Below are 6,000 nucleotides of genomic sequence, written 5' to 3'. Positions count from 1 at the left end.
AATATAACAGACGCCCATTAAGTACTTTGTGAATGAATTAGGCTGGGCTTGTGTAAGTCAGTTCTTAATGATGTTTTTTAAATGGCGTGCGTTCACGTGGTACCAAATGGCTGGTAACAACAAACCGTAACCTTTATCAAGTGGCATTAATAAAACTCTGGGCTGTCCTCAGTCAGTGCCCGGTGGTGAAATGACAAATTCCTGCCTCAGGCCAGTTTCCTTTGTCTTCTAAGTATTTCCAACAATACCAGCTCCTCGGAATTTGGCCCTTTGAGGTTTGGGGGTGGGATCCATGTCTCCAAATGAGAAATCCCACCGTAATGTTATCTTGCTTCCTGCTTCTAGGTTCTTCAGTTGGGGTTGTTTCAGACTCACCTGGCAGTGTCCTCAAGTTTCTACTGTGGAAATGGGATCTTAACAAGAAAATTTTTATAGAGTATTTCCCATGATTTTCCTGTGTAAGTACCAGTTTATTATCTCAAGGTTGTGTGGTTGATAAGAATTGGACTCTATCCAGCACAAACAGGTGGGGTTTTCACTTGCATTGGCGGCTGGAGGAAATACCCCTGCGGGCGAGGACAGCCCGGGGATCTCACTCGTCGGGACACCCTTCTGCCCAGGATCGCCCAGGTCCTCCCTCCCAGCTCTGCCGTCTTGGCCTGGTGTTCTCTCCGTTCCGTCTGCTGCTGTGCTGCTCCGACTAGAATGTCAGTGAGAAATCCTTTTGATCTGAATGCACTTTGCTAAGTCCTGCAGCATCCATGCTCCACTTCTGGCAAAATATTAGCAATTCTGTGAATGGCTGTCTCTGCCTCTTCTGGACGGTGTTTGTCTTGAGCTTTGCCAGCAAAAGCAAAGTTAAAAATAGAACAAAGAAAATCACTAACATAATATGTGAGGATCACAATATTTTGTGGGTTTGTTTGCCTGTCAAATTGTTTACGCCGTTCAGCTGTCTTGCAGGGTTGGAAAGAGACTAGTTGCAAAAGGGTTTCAGCTGGATTTGTAGCTAAAACTAACTTCAACCAAAGGGGGAGGGTAGACTCCAGGATCAGCAGGTCTGTGTTGCCTGGAGAGCGGCACCTCGACCACCCGAGTGCAGGCAGCAGGAGGAAGCCCACCTGCTCGTCAGGAGCACAGAGGAGGGGCACTTACCCTTCTGGGTGCAGAACAGGGACTGCCGTTCTGTTCAAGGGGGCCATCCCTCAGGCTGATTGAGAGCTTAGTCCCTGGTAGTGCGGAGTTCATTTAGCATCTTGGAGACAGAGACAGGCGTTCCGAAGAAGTAAGTGGAATGAAATGCAGCAAGTAAGCCATTTGGGGACAATTTCCCCTGAAGCCAAAAACTTCATCACAAACAATTTTGTGGGGAATGTGGGAGAGAGTAGTTGATGATCCCAGTTTTGAATTTTATTAAAAAATGTCTCACCCTGGCTGGTGTAGCTCAGTGGATTGAGCATGGGCTTGCAAACCAGGGGGTTGCTGGTGCGGTTCCCAGTCAGGGCACATGCCTGGTTTGCGGGCCTGGTCCCCAGTAGTGGGTGTGCAAGAGGCAACCACAGATTGATGTTTCTCTCCCTCTCTTTCTCCTTTTCTTCCCCTCTCTCTAAAAATAAATAAAATTTAAAAAGACAAAAAGATCTCCTTTTGCCATGACAAAATTGTTATGAATTCCCACCAAACTGAGAGAACTCTGGCTCACAGATCAGCTGTACAGCCTTAAGAGCCTGAGCATAAACCCTCTGTTCCTGGGTGTTGGGGCCAGCGCTCTGTTTCTGCTTGGAAACCCTAACCCTGACCCTGACCGCCCTGAGCGAACACCACTTCTCCCTCAGATGATCTTCAGTGGTGTTGAGAGCACAGGATCCTTGGTCAGCTTGAAATGCTTAGCAATTAATCCCTTGCCCTGCTGAGGTAGTTCATTCGTTCATTCATTCATTCATTCATTCATTCATTTTTTATCTTAAATATAGGAAATGCACTGGAGTTAACTTTTTTTTTCCTTCCCCGGACAAAAACATGAAAGACAGAAAATCGCTGTCCTCCCTTACTCACTGTAGTGACAGTTGCTTTGGGCTGCCTGGCATCTGTTCTCCTTTGCTGTTAATGCCCCAGGTCCTCTCCCCGAGGAGTGTGCTTTGGCGGGAAAGTGCCCTGGTGGCCCCTCAGACTGTGGGAGCTGAGTGACGGGGCTGCTGTCCGGTACAGTAGCCACTGGCCACCCAGTGACTGCTGAGTGTGTGAAATATATCTAAGGAACTGAAATTTTAATTTAGTGAACTTACTTAAATTTAAAAACGGATGTTCAATTCAGTTTTTGAAAACTTTTAAGAATTTGAGTTCAGTGAATCTACTTTTTCATTAAGTTTTAGGAACTCTATGTAAGTTAACTCCTTACGGTTCAAGTATTTCCATTGAAAATTCAGCTTCCAAATGAAGATGTGTTATAAATGTAAAATATTCTCTGGATTTGGAGGGGGAAGTATGAAATGTCTTATGGATAATTATTGATTACATGTTGCCATGATAATAGTTGGGTATATTAGGTTAAATAAAGTATACTGCTAAAATGAATTCCACATGTTTCTTCTTACTTTTTAAAATGTAGCACCAGAAAACTTCCACTCCTCCACGTGGCTTGCATTATAGTTCTCTCCTCTCTTCCTGTTCCAGGACAGGCGAGAGCAGACCTGGGACCTGAGTTTGGCCAACCAGAGGCTCCTCAGAGCCGGAGCAAACCAGACAAGGACAGAGGAGCCGGGAAAGGTCGGAGGGAGGCGAGCCACTGCAGGGGTCGCTCTGCCCACCCGCGTCTTGGTGAGCTCCTTCACGCCGCCTCGGTCTTCCACCTCCACCTGCCTCACGGAGTCCCTTTGGCTCACGGGAAGCTAGTCTCTTCCTGGTGTTTGCAGGCAAACATCCTGATAGACCCAGTGAGAATTTGGCAGGAAGTGAGTCTGTTCCCTCGACCCCGGTTTCACCAGAATCTCTGGTACATCTTACTACCACTGAAGTCACAACACTGGGGCTGGGGCTGCCGAGTCTGGACCAGGCTCCCCGGGATGCTGACGCTCAGCCAGGGTGGAGAAGCACGGCTTCAGGTCTTCCTTGCAGCATCTGCATGGCCAGTGAGTACACAGTGAGTACACAGAAGCCTGTGCTACCATGCTTCTCTTTTACAAGTTAAATTCGTTGGGGTGATACTGGTTAGTAAGATTATAAAGGTTTCAGGTGTACGTTTCTATGATACATCATCTGTATATTGCACTGTGTGCCTACCACCCAAAGTCAAATTTCCTCCTTCACCATGTATTTGACCCCCGCCGCAGTACAGAGGTGGATGTTAAGCAAACTCGCCGGACCGCTGTCCTCCCACCGGAAGTGTTGCATTCCTGCATCCAGCGCATGTTTGGTGAGGGCCTTTATTATGCATGTTCCAGGCATTGTCCTAGGCACTAAGGACATAGAAGTGAGCAAAACAGGCAAAAACGTTTCCCTGCTAAAGGTACTTTTTTTAAAAAAAGATTTTATTTATTTATCTCTAGAGGGGAATGGAAGGAGAGAAACATCAATGTATGGTTGCCTTTTGTGCGTCCCCTGCTGGGAAGTGACCTGCAGGGAACCAGCCTGCAACCCAGGCATGTGCCCTGACTGGGAATTGAACCGCGATTGTCTGGTTCGCAGGCCCGCGCTCAATTCACTGAGCCACACCAGCCAGGGCTAAAGGTACTTTTTAAAAAATATGTATTTTATTGATTATGCCATTACAGTTGTTCCATTCCCCCCCTTCATTCCCATCCACCCTGCACACCCCCTCCCCCACCATTCCCCCTCCTTTAGTTTATGTCCATGTGTCACAAGTTCTTTGATTCTATATTTCCCATACTATTCTTGCCCTCCCCCCATCTATTTCCTATCTACTGTCTATGCTACTTATTCTCTGTACCTTCTCCCCCCTTCTCCTCCCACTCCCCTGTTTCTAACCCTCCTTGAGATCTTCATTTCTATGGTTTCACTCCTGATCTAGCTGTTCTCTTAGTTTGCTTTTGTTTTAGGTGTGGTTCTTAATAACTGTGAGTTTGCTGTCCTTTCACTGTTCACATTTTTTATCTTCTTTTTCTTAGATAAGTCCCTTTAACATTTCATATAATAAGGGCTTGGTGATGATGAACTCCTTGAATTTGACCTTATCTGAGAAGCACTTTATTTGACCTTCCATTCTAAATGAAAGCTTTGTTAGATAGAGCAGTCTTGGCTGTAGGTCTTTGGATTTCATGACTTGGAATACTTCTTTCCAGCACCTTCTTGCCTGTAAGGTCTCTTTTGAGAAATCAGCTGACAGTCTGATGGGAACTCCTTTGTAGGTGACTGTCCCCTTATCTCTTGCTGCTTCTAGGATTCTCTCCTTCATTTTAATCTTGGCTAATGTATTGATGATGTGCCTTGGTGTGTTCCTTCTTGGCTCCAACTTCTTTGGGACTCTCTGAGCTTCCTGGATTTCCTGGAAGTCTGTCCTTTGCCAGATTGGGGGAATTCTCCTTTATTATTTGTTCAAATAAGTTTTCCACTTGTGTCTGTTCCTCTTCCCCTTCTGGTACCCCTATAATTCGGATGTTGGAACGTTTAAAGATGCCCTGGAGGTTCCTAAGCCTCTCCTCATTTTTTTGAATTCTTGTTTCTTCATTCTTTTGTTTGGTCATTTTTTTTCTTCCTTCTGGTCCACTCCCTTAATTTGAGTTCTAGTTTCCTTTCCATCACTGTTGGTTTCCTGTGCATTTCCCTTTATTTCAATTAGTTTAGCCTTCATTTGTTCCTCTAATTTGTGACTAAAATCAACCAGTTCTGTGAGCATCCTGATCACCAGTGTTTTGAACTGTGCATCTGACAGGTTGGCTATCTCTTGGTCACTTAGAAGTATCAGCTCTGGGGCTTTGAGGTGTTCTTCTTGACCCATAATGTTTTGGTCTGTTTGTGCTTGTTAGGTATGAGGGGTGGAGCCTTAGGTGTTCACCAGGGCAGGGCAACCCAGGTCACTGAGTTGTGACGCTGTATGTGGGGGCAGGGTCAGAGAGGGGCAGTGGCATTTGCTCTGCTCTCTCTAGGATTTTGGGTCCTCTGCTGCTTCCCACAAGCAAACTGGGCCCCCCTGCTGCTGGCTCCTGGGTGTGTGGGCCTGTGCACCCTCCGGGACCCTGTGGGTCTCTCCAACAAACTCTCTGTGAGCCTGGGAGCTTCTCCCGGCTCCTGGACCCCAAAAGTTTTTCCAGTTGGTACTTTTAGGCTTTAATTCCCAGTGCTGGGGCCCTAGCCTGCCCAGTCTGTCTCACTGCTCGCTCCTTCGCTTGGTTTATCTGCGCATGACTGTGTGACCAAGGTCAGCCAGCCGCCTTGCATCCTCACTGGGTCTGCCCATTGCCACCCCACACCTGGGATTCGCCAACCGCTGCCCGCATGCCTGGGTTGGTCCAACCGATTTTTCCTGCATGACCCTGCTCTGCCAGCCTCTGACTCCGCCCCTCTTACTGGTCTGGATGAATGGTTTGTTGTTGTTGGACTTTGGTACAGTTCAATTGCATTTTTGTTAATAAAATTTTGTTGTCTTTAAACTTGGCTGTGCGAGGAGGCACAGTGTTTCCACCTATGCCTCCATCTTGGCTGGAAGTCCCCTAAAGGTACTTTTTAGTGAAGGAAGGTGGTTAAGTCAGCCAGATAAAAAGGAAAAGTATGTTGCATGGTGAAAGTTCCAGGAAGATGATTAAACCAGGGAAGGGGATAAGGAGTGCAAGGATGTGTGTTTGAAATTTAGATGGCTGATCCAAGAAGGAACACCTAGGATGTTGTATTTTCAGGAAAGGAGCAAGCCTTGGGAATATGGGATGGCAGAGTAGAAAAGCAAGTGCAAAGACTCTGAACTAGGGCCTTGGCCTTAAAGTTGTTGGGAAGTTCGTTAATTTAGGCCACGTCTGACTTGTGAGGCTGAAGGCTACTCAAGGCTTCTGG

The 6,000-nt window shown here is 46.7% G+C and overlaps 1 protein-coding gene across 1 annotated transcript in view; it reads left to right on the top strand.

The window, feature by feature from the left end:
- Positions 1–380: 380 nt before the first annotated feature.
- The window catches only part of ACKR4 (atypical chemokine receptor 4), a 40,520-nt gene continuing 34,900 nt past the window's right edge, over positions 381–6,000 (top strand). Inside the window, exons 1-2 of the mRNA XM_037143888.2 lie at positions 381–458; positions 2,674–3,139. The gene's annotated coding sequence lies outside the window, so the exon portion shown is untranslated. The remainder of the gene's footprint in view (positions 459–2,673; positions 3,140–6,000) is intronic.

This window comes from Artibeus jamaicensis, unplaced genomic scaffold (assembly GCF_021234435.1).
Source record: "Artibeus jamaicensis isolate MK-2021 breed Jamaican fruit bat unplaced genomic scaffold, CSHL_Jam_final contig_519, whole genome shotgun sequence".
Classification (NCBI taxonomy): domain Eukaryota; kingdom Metazoa; phylum Chordata; class Mammalia; order Chiroptera; family Phyllostomidae; genus Artibeus; species Artibeus jamaicensis.
The sequence above is the reverse complement of the archived record's forward strand: the minus strand, read 5'-3'. Positions and strand labels throughout refer to the sequence as shown.